The sequence below is a fragment of the Pseudorca crassidens genome, unplaced genomic scaffold, assembly GCF_039906515.1.
Source record: "Pseudorca crassidens isolate mPseCra1 unplaced genomic scaffold, mPseCra1.hap1 Scaffold_85, whole genome shotgun sequence".
Classification (NCBI taxonomy): domain Eukaryota; kingdom Metazoa; phylum Chordata; class Mammalia; order Artiodactyla; family Delphinidae; genus Pseudorca; species Pseudorca crassidens.
Genome location: NW_027136337.1, coordinates 935,055 through 956,147, shown reverse-complemented (window position 1 = coordinate 956,147; position 21,093 = coordinate 935,055). Strand labels below are relative to the sequence as shown.

At 43.9% G+C, this 21,093-nt stretch overlaps 1 long non-coding RNA gene across 1 annotated transcript in view; it reads right to left on the bottom strand.

The window, feature by feature from the left end:
- LOC137218349 (uncharacterized) overlaps window positions 1–7,640 on the bottom strand; it is a 43,810-nt gene extending 36,170 nt beyond the window's left edge. The window contains exon 1 of the long non-coding RNA XR_010940668.1: window positions 7,560–7,640. This is a non-coding gene — a long non-coding RNA (uncharacterized lncRNA). The remainder of the gene's footprint in view (window positions 1–7,559) is intronic.
- Window positions 7,641–21,093: the final 13,453 nt, after the last annotated feature.

The following is a 21,093-nucleotide window of genomic DNA, read 5'->3' as shown; positions in this document are numbered from 1 at the left end:
CCATATTAAACACCTAAGAATGTACCTGACTAGTAAGTATCTTAAAACCTATGGATTGCTATGTCTCCGAAAGAGAATCAAGCATGTGTACAGGGGCATAAAGGCAGCAGTGATAGGATTGGAGAGGTTTGGTGAGCAAACGAAGACCCTTTGAAGTCATATTGCATGGTACCCATTCCACGTGTTTCAACTACCCAGGTTTAATGTATTCTTCCTTCAGCTAAAACATGCATGTGGAACCTAGGGTATGATCAACCATGTGATCGGGAGACGTGTTCAAATATGTCTCAGTTTTCGTACCCTGGTACTCGGGTGCAACATTCCAGACGCTTTACTAACACTCTCCCGACTGGGAGAGTCAGTCCCTTTAACCTCTTGTTTGGCCGAGTTTGCAATTTCTGCGGAAGATGAACAGGAATAGCGAGAACCAATGAGAGATTAGCTGGAGGTGTCTGGACGGGCAAATTTAACTCTCATTTCCCACCAGGAAGAGGAATTAACCAAAGGCTCAGCGTGCCGTGCCGGAACCAGATTAGGGCCTGAAGCCATCCTGCGGTGTTGCGGCCAGGTCACAAGAAAGTGAGTTGAAGAAAGGAGCTCAGGGGCACTGTAATTCACAAACCTGCAGAGTTATAAATGACAGCTATCATCCAAAAATATACTGAAGTAAGGCTGCCAAGAGGACTTGAAAGCGGGGCAGAATTGCAGGAAACCGATTTCAGGAGGTAGACTGGAATTGCATTGAAAGCATAGGAAAAGAGGCAGAACGTCCACAATGATGCACTTGGCCAAAAAGGGCGTATGCGTTTTTTCCTGAATATATTCAGGAAAAAACGCATACGCCCTTTTTGGCCAACCAAGCAAGCTTGCAAAGGAAATCTGCACTACAATGAAGTCTCACTTCCCCCCGGTCAAAAGGGCCATCTGAAAAAAGTGTAAAATCCAGAAAGGCAGGACAGGCCATGGAGAACAGGGAGCCTTGTTATGCTGATGGGCGGGATGTAAATTGCCAACAGACACTCGGGAGAAGTGTATGGTGTTTCCTGAAACATCTAAAAAACAAAGCAACAGAGCCTAGGGCACTTCCACTTATGGTCCTATAGCTTAGGGAAATTAAAATCAAAAAGACACAGCCACCCCAAAGTTTGGGACGCCTCTGTTTACAAGAACCTCGATTACCATACAAGTTCAACATCACAGAAAGTGAAAAATGGATAAAGAACTTGTGGAACTTACGTACAATGCAGTATCACTCAGCAATGAAATCTATGTCACCAGGCCCGTAGCAGCATAATGAGTGGATTCAGGTACGATGATTCTAACTGAAATAAGTCACACAGAAAAAGAAACATCATAAGATATCACTAATACACGGAATGTAAACTTGGCTACACAGGAACTGAATTCCAAAACAGAACAGGGTCTCAAATTTAGAAAACCAACTTATGCTTGCTTAAGGGGAAAGGTGAGTTGGGGTGCTGCATAAAACCAGAGATTGAAATGAGCACAGATAAAGTTCCTTAAGCCAAATATGGAATAGACAAGAGCTACTCCTTGCTCAACAAAATGGACTCAACACCCCATATTAAACACCTAAGAATGTACCTGACTAGTAAGTATCTTAAAACCTATGGATTGCTATGTCTCCGAAAGAGAATCAAGCATGTGTACAGGGGCATAAAGGCAGCAGTGATAGGATTGGAGAGGTTTGGTGAGCAAACGAAGACCCTTTGAAGTCATATTGCATGGTACCCATTCCACGTGTTTCAACTACCCAGGTTTAATGTATTCTTCCTTCAGCTAAAACATGCATGTGGAACCTAGGGTATGATCAACCATGTGATCGGGAGACGTGTTCAAATATGTCTCAGTTTTCGTACCCTGGTACTCGGGTGCAACATTCCAGACGCTTTACTAACACTCTCCCGACTGGGAGAGTCAGTCCCTTTAACCTCCTGTTTGGCCGAGTTTGCAATTTCTGCGGAAGATGAACAGGAATAGCGAGAACCAATGAGAGATTAGCTGGAGGTGTCTGGACGGGCAAATTTAACTCTCATTTCCCACCAGGAAGAGGAATTAACCAAAGGCTCAGCGTGCCGTGCCGGAACCAGATTAGGGCCTGAAGCCATCCTGCGGTGTTGCGGCCAGGTCACAAGAAAGTGAGTTGAAGAAAGGAGCTCAGGGGCACTGTAATTCACAAACCTGCAGAGTTATAAATGACAGCTATCATCCAAAAATATACTGAAGTAAGGCTGCCAAGAGGACTTGAAAGCGGGGCAGAATTGCAGGAAACCGATTTCAGGAGGTAGACTGGAATTGCATTGAAAGCATAGGAAAAGAGGCAGAACGTCCACAATGATGCACTTGGCCAAAAAGGGCGTATGCGTTTTTTCCTGAATATATTCAGGAAAAAACGCATACGCCCTTTTTGGCCAACCAAGCAAGCTTGCAAAGGAAATCTACACTACAATGTAGTCTCACTTCCCCCCGGTCAAAAGGGCCATCTGAAAAAAGTGTAAAATCCAGAAAGGCAGGACAGGCCATGGAGAACTGGGAGCCTTGTTATGCTGATGGGCGGGATGTAAATTGCCAACAGACACTCGGGAGATGTGTTTGGTGTTTCCTGAAGCATCTAAAAAACAAAGCAACAGAGCCTAGGGCACTTCCACTTATGGTCCTATAGCTTAGGGAAATTAAAATCAAAAAGACACAGCCACCCCAAAGTTTGGGACGCCTCTGTTTACAAGAACCTCGTTTACCGTACAAGTTCAATATCACAGAAAGTGAAAAATGGATAAAGAACTTGTGGTATTGCTTACAAAAGAATATCACTCAGCAATGAAATCTATGTCATCAGGCCCGTAGCAGCACAATGAGTGGATTCAGGTATGATGATTCTAACTGAAATAAGTCACACAGAAAAAGAAACATCATAAGATATCAGTAATACACGGAATGTAAACTTGGCTACACAGGAACTGAATTACAGAACAGAAAAGGGTCTCAAATTTAGAAAACCAACTTATGCTTGCTTAAGGGGAAAGGTGAGTTGGGGTGCTGCATAAAACCAGAGATTGAAATGAGCACAGATAAAGTTCCTTAAGCCAAATATGGAATAGACAAGAGCTACTCCTTGCTCAACGAAATGGACTCAACACCCCATATTAAACGCCTAAGAATGTACCTGACTAGTAAGTATCTTAAAACCTATGGATTGCTATGTCTCCGAAAGCGAATCAAGCATGTGTACAGGGGCATAAACGCAGCAGTGATAGGATTGGAGAGGTTCGGTGAGCAAATGAAGACCCTTTGAAGTCATATTGCATGGTACCCATTCCACGGGTTTCAACTACCCAGGTTTAAGGTATTCTTCCTTCAGCTAAAACATGCATGTGGAACCTAGAGTATGATCAACCATGTGATCGGGAGACGTGTTCAAATATGTCTCAGTTTTCATACCCTGGTTCTTGGGTGCAACATTCCATACGCTTTACTAACACTCTCCCCACTTGGAGAGTCAGCGCCTTTAACCTCCTGTTTGGACCAGTTTGCAATTTCTGCGGAAGATGAACAGGAATAGGGAGAACCAATGAGAGAATAGCTGGAGGTGTCTGGACGGGCAAATTTAACTCTCATTTCCCACCAGGAAGAGGAATTAACCAAAGGCTCAGCGTGCCGTGCCGGAACGAGATTAGGGCCTGAAGCCATCCTGCGGTGTTGCGGCCAGCTCAAAAGAAAGCGAGTTGAAGAAAGGAGCTCAGGGGCACTGTAATTCACAAACCTGCAGAGTTATAAATGACAGCGATCGTCCAAAAATATACTGAAGTAAGGCTGCCAAGAGGACTTGAAAGCGGGGCAGAATTGCAGGAAACCGATTTCAGCAGGTAGACTGGAATTGCATTGAAAGCATAGGAAAAGAGGCAGAACGTCCACAATGATGCACTTGGCCAAAAAGGGCGTATGCGTTTTTTCCTGAATATATTCAGGAAAAAACGCATACGCACTTTTTGGCCAACCAAGCAAGCTTGCAAAGGAAATCTGCACTACAATGAAGTCTCACTTCCCCCCGGTCAAAAGGGCCATCTGAAAAAAGTGTAAAATCCAGAAAGGCAGGACAGGCCATGGAGAACTGGGAGCCTTGTTATGCTGATGGGCGGGATGTAAATTGCCAAGAGACACTCGGGAGAAGTGTATGGTGTTTCCTGAAACATCTAAAAAACAAAGCAACAGAGCCTAGGGCACTTCCACTTATGGTCCTATAGCTTAGGGAAATTAAAATCAAAAAGACACAGCCACCCCAAAGTTTGGGACGCCTCTGTTTACAAGAACCTCGTTTACCGTACAAGTTCAGTATCACAGAAAGTGAAAAATGGATAAAGAACTTGTGGTACTTACGTACAATGCAGTATCACTCAGCAATGAAATCTATGTCATCAGGCCCGTAGCAGCATAATAAGTGGATTCAGGTTCGATGATTCTAACTGAAATAAGTCACACAGAAAAAGGAACATCATAAGATATCACTAATACACGGAATGTAAACTTGGCTACACAGGAACTGAATTCCAAAACAGAACAGGGTCTCAAATTTAGAAAACCAACTTATGCTTGCTTAAGAGGAAAGGTGAGTCGGGGTGCTGCATAAAACCAGAGATTGAAATGAGCACAGATAAAGTTCCTTAAGCCAAATATGGAATAGACAAGAGCTACTCCTTGCTCAACGAAATGGACTCAACACCCCATATTAAACGCCTAAGAATGTACCTGACTAGTAAGTATCTTAAAACCTATGGATTTCTATGTCTCCAAAAGAGAATCAATCGTATGTACAGGGGCATAAACGCAGCAGTGATAGGATTGGAGAGGTTCGGTGAGCAAATGAAGACCCTTTGAAGTCATATTGCATGGTACCCATTCCACGGGTTTCAACTCTCCAGATTTAAGGTATTCTTCCTTGAGCTAAATCATGCATGTAGAACCCAGAGTATGATCAACTGTGTGAAAGGGAGACGTGTTCAAATATGTCTCAGTTTTCCTCCCCTGGTACTCGGGTGCAACATTCCAGACGCTTTACTAACACTCTCCCCACTTGGAGAGTCAGCGCCTTTAACCTCCTGTTTGGCCCAGTTTGCAATTTCTGCGGAAGATGAACAGGAATAGGGAGAACCAATGAGAGACTAGCTGGAGGTGTCTGGACGGGCAAATTTAACTCTCATTTCCCACCAGGAAGAGGAACTAACCAAAGGCTCAGCGTGCCGTGCCGGAACCAGATTAGGGACTGAAGCCATCCTGCGGTGTTGCGTCCAGGTCACAAGAAAGCGAGTTGAAGAAAGTAGCTAAGGGGCACTGTAATTCACAAACCTGCAGAGTTATAAATGACAGCGACCGTCCAAAAATATACTGAAGTAAAGCTGCCAAGAGGACTTGAAAGCGGGGCAGAATTGCAGGAAACCGATTTCAGGAGGTAGACTGGAATTGCATTGAAAGCATAGGAAAAGAGGCAGAACGTCCACAATGATGCACTTGGCCAAAAAGGGCGTATGCGTTTTTTCCTGAATATATTCAGGAAAAAACGCATACGCCCTTTTTGGCCAACCAAGCAAGCTTGCAAAGGAAATCTGCACTACAATGAAGTCTCACTTCCCCCCGGTCAAAAGGGCCATCTGAAAAAAGTGTAAAATCCAGAAAGGCAGGACAGGCCATGGAGAACTGGGAGCCTTGTTATGCTGATGGGCGGGATGTAAATTGCCAACAGACACTCGGGAGATGTGTTTGGTGTTTCCTGAAGCATCTAAAAAACAAAGCAACAGAGCCTAGGGCACTTCCACTTATGGTCCTATAGCTTAGGGAAATTAAAATCAAAAAGACACAGTCACCTCAAAGGTTAGGACGGCTCTGTTTACATGAACCTCATTTACGGTACAAGTTCAATATCGCAGAAAGTGAAAAATGGATAAGGAAGTTGTGGTACTTATGTTTAATGCAATATCACTCAGCAATGAAATCTATGTCATCAGGCCCGTAGGAGCATAATGAGTGGATTCAGGTATGATGATTCTAACTGAAATAAGTCACACAGAAAAAGAAACATCATAAGATATCACTAATACACGGAATGTAAACTTGGCTACACAGGAACTGAATTACAAAACAGAAGAGGGTCTCAAATTTAGAAAACCAACTTATGCTTGCTTAAGGGGAAAGGTGAGTTGGGGTGCTGCATAAAACCAGAGATTGAAATTAGCACAGATAAAGTTCCTTAAGCCAAATATGGAATAGAAAAGAGCTACTCCTTGCTCAATGAAATGGACTCAACACCCCATATTAAACGCCTAAGAATGTACCTGACTAGTAAGTATCTTAACACATATGGATTCCTATCTCTCTGAAAGAGAATCAAGCGTGTGTACAGGGATATAATCGCAGCAGTGATAACATTGGAGAGGTTCGCTGAGCAAATGAAGACGCTTTGAAGTCGTATTGCAGGGTACCCATTCCACGGGTCTCAACTCACCAGGTTTAAGGTATTCTTCCTACAGCTAAAACATGCATGTGGAACTCACAGTATGATCAACCATGTGATCGGGAGACGTGTTCAAATATGTCTCAGTTTTCTTCCCCTGGTACTCGGGTGCAACATTCCAGACGCTTTACTAACACTCTCCCGACTTGGAGAGTCAGTGCCTTTAACCTCCTGTTTGGCCCAGTTTGCCATTTCTGCGGAAGATGAACAGGAATTGGGAGAACCAATTAGAGACTAGCTGGAGGTGTCTGGACGGGCAAATTTAACTCTCATTTCCCACCAGGAAGAGGAATTAACCAAAGGCTCAGCGTGCCGTGCCGGAACCAGATTAGGGCCTGAAGCCATCCTGCGGTGTTTTGGCCAGCTCACAAGAAAGCGAGTTGAAGAAAGGAGCTCAGGGGAACTGTAATTCACAAACCTGCAGAGTTATAAATGACAGCTATTGTCCAAAAATATACTGAAGTAAGGCTGCCAAGAGGACTTGAAAGCGGGGCAGAATTGCAGGAAACCGATTTCAGGAGGTAGACTGGAATTGCATTGAAAGCATAGGAAAAGAGGCAGAACGTAGACAATGATGCACTTGGCCAAAACGGGCGTATGCATTTTTTCCTGAATATATTCAGGAAAAAACGCATACGCCCTTTTTGGACAACTAAGTAAGCTTGCAAAGGAAATCTGCACTACAATGAAGTCTCACTTCCCCCCGGTCAAAAGGGCCATCTGAAAAAAGTGTAAAATCCAGAAAGGCAGGACAGGCCATGGAGAACTGGGTGCCTTGTTATGCTGATGGGTAGGATGAAAATTGCCAACAGCCACTTGGGAGAAGTGTATGGTGTTTCCTGAAACATCTAAAAAACAAAGCAACAGAGCCTAGGGCACTTCCACTTATGGTCCTATAGCTTAGGGAAATTAAAATAAAAAAGACACAGCCACCCCAAAATTTGGGACAGCTCTGTTTACAAGAATCTCGTTTACGGTACAAGTTCAATATCGCAGAAAGTGAAAAATGGATAAAGAAGTTGTGGTACTTACGTACAATGCAATATCACTCAGCAATGAAATCTATGTCATCAGGCCCGTAGCAGCATAATGAGTGGATTCAGGTATGATGATTCTAACTGAAATAAGTCACACAGAAAAAGAAACATCATAAGATATCACTAATACACGGAATGTATACTTGGCTACACAGGAACTGAATTACAAAACAGAAGAGGGTCTCAAATTTAGAAAACCAACTTATGCTTGCTTAAGGGGAAAGGTGAGTTGGGGTGCTGCATAAAACCACAGATTGAAATGAGCACAGATAAAGTTCCTTAAGCCAAATATGGAATAGACAAGAGCTACTCCTTGCTCAACGAAATGGACTCAACACCCCATATTAAACGCCTCAGAATGTACCTGACTAGTAAGTATCTTAAAACCTATGGATTGCTATGTCTCCAAAAGAGAATCAAGCGTGTGTACAGGGGCATAAACTCAGCAGTGATAGGATTGGAGAGGTTCGGTGAGCAAATGAAGACCCTTTGAAGTCATATTGCATGGTACCCATTCCACGTGTTTCAACTACCCAGGTTTAAGGTATTCTTCCTTCAGCTAAAACATGCATGTGGAACCCAGAGTATGATCAACCATGTGAACGGGAGACGTGTTCAAATATGTCTCAGTTTTCGTACCCTGGTACTCGGGTGCAACATTCCAGACGCTTTACTAACACTCTCCCGACTTGGAGAGTCAGTCCCTTTAAACTCCTGTATGGCCCAGTTTACAATTTCTGCGGAAGATGTACAGGAATAGCGAAAACCAATGAGAGACTAGCTGGAGGTGTCTGGACGGGCAAATTTAACTCTCATTTCCCACCAGGAAGCGGAATTAACCAAAGGGTCAGCGTGCCGTGCCGGAACCAGATTAGGGCCTGAAGCCATCCTGCGGTGTTGCGGCCAGGTCACAAGAAAGCGAGTTGAAGAAAGGAACTCAGGGGCACTGTAATTCACAAACTTGCAGAGTTATAAATGACAGCTATCGTCCAAAAATATACTGAAGTAAGGCTACCAAGAGGAGTTGAAAGCGGGGCAGAATTGCAGAAAACCGATTTCAGGAGGTAGACTGGAATTGCATTGAAAGCATAGGAAAAGAGGCAGAGCGTCCACAATGATGCACCTGGACAAAAAGGGCGTATGCGTTTTTTCCTGAATATATTCAGGAAAAAACGCATACGCCCTTTTTGGCCAACCAAGCAAGCTTGCAAAGGAAATCTGCACTACAATGAAGTCTCACTTCCCCCCGGTCAAAAGGGCCATCTGAAAAAAGTGTAAAATCCAGAAAGGCAGGACAGGCCATGGAGAACTTGGAGCCTTGTTATGCTGATGGGAGGGATGTAAATTGCCAACAGACACTCGGGAGAAGTGTATGGTGTTTCCTGAAACATCTAAAAAACAAAGCAACAGAGCCTAGGGCACTTCCACTTATGGTCCTATAGCTTAGGGAAATTAAAATCAAAAAGACACAGCCACCCCAAAGTTTGGGACGCCTCTGTTTACAAGAACCTCGTTTACCATACAAGTTCAGTATCACAGAAAGTGAAAAATGGATAAAGAACTTGTGGTACTTATATACAATTCAGTATCCCTCAGCAATGAAATCTATGTCATCAGGCCCGTAGCAGCATAATGAGTGGATTCAGGTACGATGATTCTAACTGAAATAAGTCACACAGAAAAAGAAACATCATAAGATATCAGTAATACACGGAATGTAAACTTGGCTACACAGGAACTGAATTCCAAAACAGAAGAGGGTCTCAAATTTAGAAAACCAACTTATGCTTGCTTAAGGGGAAAGGTGAGTTGGGGTGCTGCATAAAACCACAGATTGAAATGAGCACAGATAAAGTTCCTTAAGCCAAATATGGAATAGACAAGAGCTACTCCTTGCTCAACGAAATGGACTCAACACCCCATATTAAACGCCTAAGAATGTACCTGACTAGTAAGTATCTTAAAACCTATGGATTGCTATGTCTCCGAAAGAGAATCAAGCGTGTGTACAGGGGCATAAACGCAGCAGTGATAGGATTGGAGAGGTTCGGTGAGCAAATGAAGCCCCTTTGAAGTCATATTGCATGGTACCCATTCCACGGGTTTCAACTACCCAGGTTTAAGGTATTCTTCCTTCAGCTAAAACATGCATGTGGAACCTAGAGTATGATCAACCATGTGATCGGGAGACGTGTTCAAATATGTCTCAGTTTTCGTACCCTGGTACTCGGGTGCAACATTCCAGACGCTTTACTAACACTCTCCCGACTTGCAGAGTCAGTCCCTTTAACCTCCTGTTTGGCCCAGTTTGCAATTTCTGCGGAAGATGAACAGGAATAGCGAGAACCAATGAGAGATTAGCTGGAGGTGTCTGGACGGGCAAATTTAACTCTCATTTCCCACCAGGAAGAGGAATTAACCAAAGGCTCAGCATGCCGTCCCGGAACCAGATTAGGGCCTGAAGCCATGCTGCGGTGTCGCGGCCAGCTCACAAGAAAGCGAGTTGAAGAAAGGAGCTCAGGGGCACTGTAATTCACAAACCTGCAGAGTTATAAATGACAGCTATCGTCCAAAAATACACTGAAGTAAGGCTTCCAGGAGGACTTGAAAGTGGGGCAGAATTGCAGGAAACCAATTTCAGGAGGTAGACTGGAATTGCATTGAAAGCATAGGAAAAGAGGCAGAACGTCCACAATGATGCACTTGGCCAAAAAGGGCGTATGCGTTTTTTCCTGAATATATTCAGGAAAAAACGCATATGCCCTTTTTGGCCAACCAAGCAAGCTTGCAAAGGAAATCTGCACTACAATGAAGTCTCACTTCCCCCTGGTCAAAAGGGCCATCTGAAAAAAGTGTAAATTCCAGAAAGGCAGGACAGGCCATGGAGAACTGGGAGCCTTGTTATGCTGATGGGCGGGATGTAAATTGCCAACAGACACTCGGGAGAAGTGTATGGTGTTTCCTGAAACATCTAAAAAACAAAGCAACAAAGCCTAGGGCACTTCCACTTATGGTCCTATAGCTTAGGGAAATTAAAATCAAAAAGACACAGCCACCCCAAAATTTGGGACGCCTCTGTTTACAAGAACCTCGTTTACCGTACAAGTTCAGTATCACAGAAAGTGAAAAATGGATAAAGAACTTGTGGTACTTACGTACAATGCAGTATCACTCAGCAATGAAATCTATGTCATCAGGCCCATAGCAGCATAATGAGTGGATTCAGGTACGATGATTCTAACTGAAATAAGTCACACAGAAAAAGAAACATCATAAGATATCACTAATACATGCAATGTAAACTTGGCTACACAGGAACTGAATTACAGAACAGAACAGGGTCTCAAATTTAGAAAACCAACTTATGCTTGCTTAAGGGGAAAGGTGAGTTGGGGTGCTGCATAAAACCAGAGATTGAAATGAGCACAGATAAAGTTCCTTAAGCCAAATATGGAATAGACAAGAGCTACTCCTTGCTCAACGAAATGGACTCAACACCCCATATTAAACGCCTAAGAATGTACCTGACTAGTAAGTATCTTAAAACCTATGGATTGCTACGTCTCCAAAAGAGAATCAAGCGTGTGTACAGGGGCATAAACGCAGCAGTGATAGGATTGGAGAGGTTCGGTGAGCAAATGAAGACCCTTTGAAGTCATATTGCATGGTACCCATTCCACGGGTCTCAACTCTCCAGGTTTAAGGTATTCTTCCTTCAGCAAAAACATGCATGTGGAACCCAGAGTATGATCAACCGTGTGAACGGGAGACGTGTTCAAATATGTCTCAGTTTTCCTCCCCTGGTACTCGGGTGCAATATTCCAGACGCTTTACTAACACTCTCCCCACTTGGAGAGTCAGCACCTTTAAACTCCTGTTTGGCCCAGTTTGCAATTTCTGCGGAAGATGAACAGGAATAGCGAGAAACAATGAGAGACTAGCTGGATGTGTCTGGACGGGCAAATTTAACTCTCATTTCTCACCAGGAAGAGGAAATAACCAAAGGCTCAGCGTGCTGTGCCGGAACCAGATTAGGGCCTGAAGCCATCCTGCGGTGTTGCGGCCAGCTCACAAGAAAGCGAGTTGAAGAAAGGAGCTCAGGGCCACTGTAATTCACAAACCTGCAGAGATATAAATGACAGCTATCGTCCAAAAATATACTGAAGTAAGGCTGCCAAGAGGACTTGAAAGCGGGGCAGAATTGCAGGAAACCGATTTCAGGAGGTAGACTGGAATTGCATTGAAAGCATAGGAAAAGAGGCAGAACGTCCACAATGATGCACTTGGCCAAAAAGGGCGTATGCGTTTTTTCCTGAATATATTCAGGAAAAAACGCATACGCCCTTTTTGGCCAACCAAGCAAGCTTGCAAAGGAAATCTGCACTACAATGAAGTCTCACTTCCCCCCGGTCAAAAGGGCCATCTGAAAAAAGTGTAAAATCCAGAAAGTCAGGACAGGCCATGGAGAACTGGGAGCCTTGTTATGCTTATGGGCGGGATGTAAATTGCCAAAAGACACTCGGGAGAAGTGTATGGTGTTTCCTGAAATATCTAAAAAACAAAGCAACAGAGCCTAGGGCACTTCCACTTATGGTCCTATAACTTAGGGAAATTAAAATAAAAAAGACAGAGCACCCCAAAGTTTGGGACGCCTCTGTTTACAAGAACCTCGTTTACCGTACAAGTTCAATATCACAGAAAGTGAAAAATGGATAAAGAACTTGTGGTACTTACGTACAATGCAGTATCACTCAGCAATGAAATCTATGTCATCAGGCCCGTAGCAGCATAATGAGTGGATTCAGGTACGATGATTCTACCTGAAATAAGTCACACAGAAAAAGAAACATCATAAGATATCACTAATACACGGAATGTAAACTTGGCTACACAGGAACTGAATTCCAAAACAGAATAGGGTCTCAAATTTAGAAAACCAACTTATGCTTGCTTAAGGGGAAAGGTGAGTTGGGGTGCTGCATAAAACCAGAGATTGAAATGAGCACAGATAAAGTTCCTTAAGCCAAATATGGAATAGACAAGAGCTACTCCTTGCTCAACGAAATGGACTCAACACCCCATATTAAACGCCTAAGAATGTACCTGACTAGTAAGTATCTTAAAACCTATGGATTGCTATGTCTCCGAAAGCGAATCAAGCATGTGTACAGGGGCATAAACGCAGCAGTGATAGGATTGGAGAGGTTCGGTGAGCAAATGAAGACCCTTTGAAGTCATATTGCATGGTACCCATTCCACGGGTTTCAACTACCCAGGTTTAAGGTATTCTTCCTTCAGCTAAAACATGCATGTGGAACCTAGAGTATGATCAACCGTGTGATCGGGAGACGTGTTCAAATATGTCTCAGTTTAAGTACCCTGGTACTCGGGTGCAACATTCCAGATGCTTTACTAACACTCTCCCGACTTGGAGAGTCAGTCCCTTTAACCTCCTGTTTGGCCCAGTTTGCAATTTCTGCGGAAGATGAACAGGAATAGCGAGAACCAATGAGAGACTAGCTGGAGGTGTCTGGACGGGCAAATTTAACTCTCATTTCCCACCAGGAAGAGGAATTAACCAAAGGCTCAGCGTGCCGTGCCGGAACCAGATTAGGGCCTGAAGCCATCCTGTGGTGTTGCGGCCTGGTCACAAGAAAGCGAGTTGAAGAAAGGAGCTCAGGAGCACTGTAATTCACAAACCTGCAGAGTTATAAATGACAGCTATCGTCCAAAAATATACTGAAGTAAGGCTGCCAAGAGGACTTGAAAGCAGGGCAGAATTGCAGGAAACCGATTTCAGGAGGTAGACTGGAATTGCATTGAAAGCATAGGAAAAGAGGCAGAACGTCCACAATGATGCACTTGGCCAAAAAGGGCGTATGCGTTTTTTCCTGAATATATTCAGGAAAAAACGCATACGCCCTTTTTGGCCAACCAAGCAAGCTTGCAAAGGAAATCTACACTACAATGAAGTCTCACTTCCCCCCGGTCCAAAGGGCCATCTGAAAAAAGTGTAAAATCCAGAAAGGCAGGACAGGCCATGGAGAACTGGGAGCCTTGTTATGCTGATGGGAGGGATGTAAATTGCCAACAGACACTCGGGAGAAGTGTATGGTGCTTCCTGAAACATCTAAAAAACAAAGCAACAGAGCCTAGGGCACTTCCACTTATGGTCCTATAGCTTAGGGAAATTAAAATCAAAAAGACACAGCCACCCCAAAGTTTGGGACTGCTCTGTTTACAAGAACCTCGTTTACAGTACAAGTTCAACATCACAGAAAGTGAAAAATGGATAAAGAAGTTGTGGTATTTACTTATAAAGCAATATCACTCAGCAATGAAATCTATGTCATCAGGCCCTTAGCAGCACAATGAGTGGATTCAGGTATGATGATTCTAACTGAAATAAGTCACACAGAAAAAGAAACATCATAAGATATCAGTAATACACGGAATGTAAACTTGGCTACACAGGAACTGAATTACAGAACAGAACAGGGTCTCAAATTTAGAAAACCAACTTATGCTTGCTTAAGGGGAAAGGTGAGTTGGGGTGCTGCATAAAACCAGAGATTAAAATGAGCACAGATAAAGTTCCTTAAGCCAAATATGGAATAGACAAGAGCTACTCCTTGCTCAACGAAATGGACTCAACACCCCATATTAAACGCCTAAGAATGTACCTGACTAGTAAGTATCTTAAAACCTATGGATTGCTATGTCTCCGAAAGCGAATCAAGCATGTGTACAGGGGCATAAACGCAGCAGTGATAGGATTGGAGAGGTTCGGTGAGCAAATGAAGACCCTTTGAAGTCATATTGCATGGTACCCATTCCACGGGTCTCAACTCTCCAGGTTTAAGGTATTCTTCCTTCAGCTAAAACATGCATGTGGAACCCAGAGTATGATCAACCGTGTGAACGGGAGACGTGTTCAAATATGTCTCAGTTTTCCTCCCCTGGTACTCGGGTGCAACATTCCAGACGCTTTACTAACACTCTCCCCACTTGGAGAGTCAGCGCCTTTAACCTCCTGTTTGGCCCAGTTTGCAATTTCTGCGGAAGATGAACAGGAATAGGGAGAACCAATGAGAGACTAGCTGGAGGTGTCTGGACGGGCAAATTTAACTCTCATTTCCCACCAGGAAGAGGAAATAACCAAAGGCTCAGCGTGCCGTGCCGGAACCAGATTAGGGCCTGAAGCCATCCTGTGGTGTTGCGGCCAGCTCACAAGAAAGCGAGTTGAAGAAAGGAGCTCAGGGGCACTGTAATTCACAAACCTGCAGAGTTATAAATGACAGCTATCGTCCAAAAATATACTGAAGTATGGCTGCCAAGAGGACTTGAAAACGGGGCAGAATTGCAGGAAACCGATTTCAGGAGGTAGACTGGAATTGCATTGAAAGCATAGGAAAAGAGGCAGAGCGTCCACAATGATGCACCTGGCCAAAAAGTGCGTATGCGTTTTTTCCTGAATATATTCAGGAAAAAACGCATACGCACTTTTTGGCCAACCAAGCAAGCTTGTAAAGGAAATCTGCACTACAATGAAGTCTCACTTCCCCCCGATCAAAAGGGCCATCTGAAAAAAGTGTAAAATCCAGAAAGGCAGGACAGGCCATGGAGAACTGGGAGCCTTGTTATGCTGATGGGAGGGATGTAAATTGCCAACAGACACTCGGGAGAAGTGTATGGTGTTTCCTGAAACATCTAAAAAACAAAGCAACAGAGCCTAGGGCACTTCCACATATGGTCCTATAGCTTAGGGAAATTAAAATCAAAAAGACACAGCCACCCCAAAGTATGGTACGGCTCTGTTTACAAGAACCTCGTTTACTGTACAAGTTCAACATCGCAGAAAGTGAAAAATGGATAAAGAAGTTGTGGTATTTACTTACAAAGCAATATCACTCAGCAATGAAATCTATGTCATCAGGCCCTTAGCAGCACAATGAGTGGATTCAGGTATGATGATTCTAACTGAAATAAGTCACACAGAAAAAGAAACATCATAAGATATCAGTAATACACGGAATGTAAACTTGGCTACACAGGAACTGAATTACAGAACAGAACAGGGTCTCAAATTTAGAAAACCAACTTATGCTTGCTTAAGGGGAAAGGTGAGTTGGGGTGCTGCATAAAACCAGAGATTGAAATGAGCACAGATAAAGTTCCTTAAGCCAAATATGGAATAGACAAGAGCTACTCCTTGCTCAACGAAATGGACTCAACACCGCATATTAAACGCCTAAGAATGTACCTGACTAGTAAGTATCTTAAAACCTATGGATTGCTATGTCTCCAAAAGAGAATCAAGCATGTGTACAGGGGCATAAACGCAGCAGTGATAGGATTGGAGAGGTTCGGTGAGCAAATGAAGACCCTTTGAAGTCATATTGCATGGTACCCATTCCACGGGTCTCAACTCTCCAGGTTTAAGGTATTCTTCCTTCAGCTAAAACATGCATGTGGAACCCAGAGTATGATCAACCGTGTGAACGGGAGACGTGTTCAACTATGTCTCAGTTTTCTTCCCCTGGTACTCGGGTGCAATATTCCAGACGCTTTACTAACACTCTCCCCACTTGGAGAGTCAGTCCCTTTAACCTCCTGTTTGGCCCACTTTGCAATTTCTGCGGAAGATGAACAGGAATAGCGAGAACCAATGAGAGACTAGCTGGAGGTGTCTGGACGGGCAAATTTAACTGTCATTTCCCACCAGGAAGAGGAAATAACCAAAGGCTCAGCGTGCCGTGCCGGAACCAGATTAGGGCCTGAAGCCATCCTGCGGTGTTGCGGCCAGCTCACAAGAAAGCGAGTTGAAGAAAGGAGCTCAGGGGCACTGTAATGCATAAACCTGCAGAGTTATAAATGACAGCTATCGTCCAAAAATATACTGAAGTAAGGCTGCCAAGAGGACTTGAAAGCGGAGCAGAATTGCAGGAAACCGATTTCAGGAGGTAGACTGGAATTGCATTGAAAGCATAGGAAAAGAGGCAGAACGTCCACAATGATGCACTTGGCCAAAAAGGGCGTATGCGTTTTTTCCTGAATATATTCAGGTAAAAACGCATACACACTTTTTGGCCAACCAAGCAAGCTTGCAAAGGAAATCTGCACTACAATGAAGTCTCACTTCCCCCCGGTCAAAAGGGCCATCTGAAAAAAGTGTAAAATCCAGAAAGGCAGGACAGGCCATGGAGAACTGGGAGCCTTGTTATGCTGATGGGCGGGATGTAAATTGCCAACAGACACTCGGGAGAAATGTATGGTGTTTCCTGAAACATCTAAAAAACAAAGCAACAGAGCCTAGGGCACTTCCACTTATGGTCCTATAGCTTAGGGAAATTAAAATCAAAAAGACACAGCCACCCCAATGTTTGGAACGGCTCTGTTTACAAGAACCGCGTTTACCGTACAAGTTCAACATCACAGAAAGTGAAAAATGGATAAAGAACTTGTGGTACTTACGTACAATGCAGTATCACTCAGCAATGAAATCTATGTCATCAGGCCCGTAGCAGCATAATGAGTGGATTCAGGTACGATGATTCTAACTGAAATAAGTCACACAGAAAAAGAAACATCATAAGGTATCACTAATACACGGAATGTAAACTTGGCTACAGAGGAACTGAATTCCAAAACAGAACAGGGTCTCAAATTTAGAAAACCAACTTATGCTTGCTTAAGGGGAAAGGTGAGTTGGGGTGCTGCATAAAACCAGAGATTGAAATGAGCACAGATAAAGTTCCTTAAGCCAAATATGGAATAGACAAGAGCTACTCCTTGCTCAACGAAATGGACTCAACACCCCATATTAAACGCCTAAGAATGTACCTGACTAGTAAGTATCTTAAAACCTATGGATTGCTATGTCTCCAAAAGAGAATCAAGCATGCGTACAGGGGCATAAACGCAGCAGTGATAGGATTGGAGAGGTTCGGTGAGCAAATGAAGACCCTTTGAAGTCATATTGCATGGTACCCATTCCACGGGTCTCAACTCTCCAGGTTTAAGGTATTCTTCCTTCAGCAAAAACATGCATGTGGAACCCAGAGTATGATCAACCGTGTGAACGGGAGACGTGTTCAAATATGTCTCAGTTTTCCTTCCCTGGTACTCGGGTGCAACATTCCAGACGCTTTACTAACACTCTCCCCACTTGGAGAGTCAGCGTCTTTAACCTCCTGTTTGGCCCAGTTTGCAATTTCTGCGGAAGATGAACAGGAATAGGGAGAACCAATGAGAGACTAGCTGGATGTGTCTGGACGGGCAAATTTAACTCTCATTTCCCACCAGGAAGAGGAAATAACCAAAGGCTCAGCGTGCCGTGCCGGAACCAGATTAGGGCCTGAAGCCATCCTGCGGTGTTGCGGCCAGGTCACAAGAAAGCGAGTTGAAGAAAGGAGCTCAGGGGCACTGTAATTCACAAACCTGCAGAGATATAAATGACAGCTATCGTCCAAAAATATACTGAAGTAAGGCTGCCAAGAGGACTTGAAAGCGGGGCAGAATTGCAGGAAACCGATTTCAGGAGGTAGACTGGAATTGCATTGAAAGCATAGGAAAAGAGGCAGAACGTCCACAATGATGCACTTGGCCAAAAAGGGCGTATGCGTTTTTTCCTGAATATATTCAGGAAAAAACGCATACGCCCTTTTTGGCCAACCAAGCAAGCTTGCAAAGGAAATCTGCACTACAATGAAGTCTCACTTCCCCCCGGTCAAAAGGGCCATCTGAAAAAAGTGTAAAATGCAGAAAGGCAGGACAGGCCATGGAGAACTGGGAGCCTTGTTATGCTGATGGGAGGGATGTAAATTGCCAACAGACACTCGGGAGAAGTGTATGGTGTTTCCTGAAACATCTAAAAAACAAAGCAACAGAGCCTAGGGCACTTCCACTTATGGTCCTATAGCTTAGGGAAATTAAAATCAAAAAGACACAGCCACCCCAAAGTTTGGGACGCCTCTGTTTACAAGAACCTCGTTTACCGTACAAGTTCAATATCACAGAAAGTGAAAAATGGATAAAGAACTTGTGGTACTTACGTACAATGCAGTATCACTCAGCAATGAAATCTATGTCATCAGGCCCGTAGCAGCATAATGAGTGGATTCAGGTACGATGATTCTAACTGAAATAAGTCACACAGAAAAAGAAACATCATAAGGTATCACTAATACACGGAATGTAAACTTGGCTACAGAGGAACTGAATTCCAAAACAGAACAGGGTCTCAAATTTAGAAAACCAACTTATGCTTGCTTAAGGGGAAAGGTGAGTTGGGGTGCTGCATAAAACCAGAGATTGAAATGAGCACAGATAAAGTTCCTTAAGCCAAATATGGAATAGACAAGAGCTACTCCTTGCTCAACGAAATGGACTCAACTCCCCATATTAAACGCCTAAGAATGTACCTGACTAGTAAGTATCTTAAAACCTATGGATTGCTATGTCTCTGAAAGAGAATCAAGCGTGTGTACAGGGGCATAAACGCAGCAGTGATAGGATTGGAGCGGTTCGGTGAGCAAATGAAGACCCTTTGAAGTCATATTGCATGGTACCCATTCCACGGGTCTCAACTCTCCAGGTTTAAGGTATTCTTCCTTCAGCAAAAACAGGCATGTGGAACCCAGAGTATGATCAACCGTGTGAACGGGAGACGTGTTCAAATATGTCTCAGTTTTCCTTCCCTGGTACTCGGGTGCAACATTCCAGACGCTTTACTAACACTCTCCCCACTTGGAGAGTCAGCGCCTTTAACCTCCTGTTTGGCCCAGTTTGCAATTTCTGCGGAAGATGAACAGGAATAGGGAGAACCAATGAGAGACTAGCTGGATGTGTCTGGACGGGCAAATTTAACTCTCATTTCCCACCAGGAAGAGGAAATAACCAAAGGCTCAGCGTGCCGTGCCGGAACCAGATTAGGGCCTGAAGCCATCCTGCGGTGTTACGGCCAGGTCACAAGAAAGCGAGTTGAAGAAAGGAGCTCAGGGGCACTGTAATTCACAAACCTGCAGAGATATAAATGACAGCTATCGTCCAAAAATATACTGAAGTAAGGCTGCCAAGAGGACTTGAAAGCGGGGCAGAATTGCAGGAAACCGATTTCAGGAGGTAGACTGGAATTGCATTGAAAGCATAGGAAAAGAGGCAGAACGTCCACAATGATGCACTTGGCCAAAAAGGGCGTATGCGTTTTTTCCTGAATATATTCAGGAAAAAACGCATACGCCCTTTTTGGCCAACCAAGCAAGCTTGCAAAGGAAATCTGCACTACAATGAAGACTCACTTCCCCCCGGTCAAAAGGGCCATCTGAAAAAAGTGTAAAATCCAGAAAGGCAGGACAGGCCATGGAGAACTGGGAGCCTTGTTATGCTGATTGGCGGGATGTAAATTGCCAACAGACACTTGGGAGAAGTGTATGGTGTTTCCTGAAACATCTAAAAAACAAAGCAACAGAGCCTAGGGCACTTCCACTTATGGTCCTATAGCTTAGGGAAATTAAAATCAAAAAGACACAGCCACCCCAAAGTTTGGGACACCTCTGTTTACAAGAACCTCGTTTACCGTACAAGTTCAGTATCACAGAAAGTGAAAAATGGATAAAGAACTTGTGGTACTTATGTACAATGCAGTATCACTCAGCAATGAAATCTATGTCATCAGGCCCATAGCAGCATAATGAGTGGATTCAGGTACGATGGTTCTAACTGAAATAAGTCACACAGAAAAAGAAACATCATAAGATATCACTAATACATGGAATGTAAACTTGGCTACACAGGAACTGAATTCCAAAACAGAACAGGGTCTCAAATTTAGAAAACCAACTTATGCTTGCTTAATGGGAAAGGTGAGTTGGGGTGCTGCATAAAACCAGAGATTGAAATGAGCACAGATAAAGTTCCTTAAGCCAAATATGGAATAGACAAGAGCTACTCCTTGCTCAACGAAATGGACTCAACACCCCATATTAAACGCCTAAGAATGTACCTGACTAGTAAGTATCTTAAAACCTATGGATTGCTATGTCTCCAAAAGAGAATCAAGCGTGTGTACAGGGGCATAAACGCAGCAGTGATAGGATTGGAGAGGTTCGGTGAGCAAATGAAGACCCTTTGAAGTCATATTGCATGGTACCCATTCCACGGGTCTCAACTCTCCAGGTTTAAGGTATTCTTCCTTCAGCTAAAACATGCATGTGGAACCCAGAGTATGATCAACCGTGTGAACGGGAGACGTGTTCAAATATGTCTCAGTTTTCCTCCCCTGGTACTCGGGTGCAACATTCCAGACGCTTTACTAACACTCTCCCCACTTGGAGAGTCAGCGCCTTTAACCTCCTGTTTGGCCCAGTTTGCAATTTCTGCGGAAGATGAACAGGAATAGGGAGAACCAATGAGAGACTAGCTGGAGGTGTCTGGACGGGCAAATTTAACTCTCATTTCCCACCAGGAAGAGGAAATAACCAAAGGCTCAGCGTGCCGTGCCGGAACCAGATTAGGGCCTGAAGCCATCCTGCA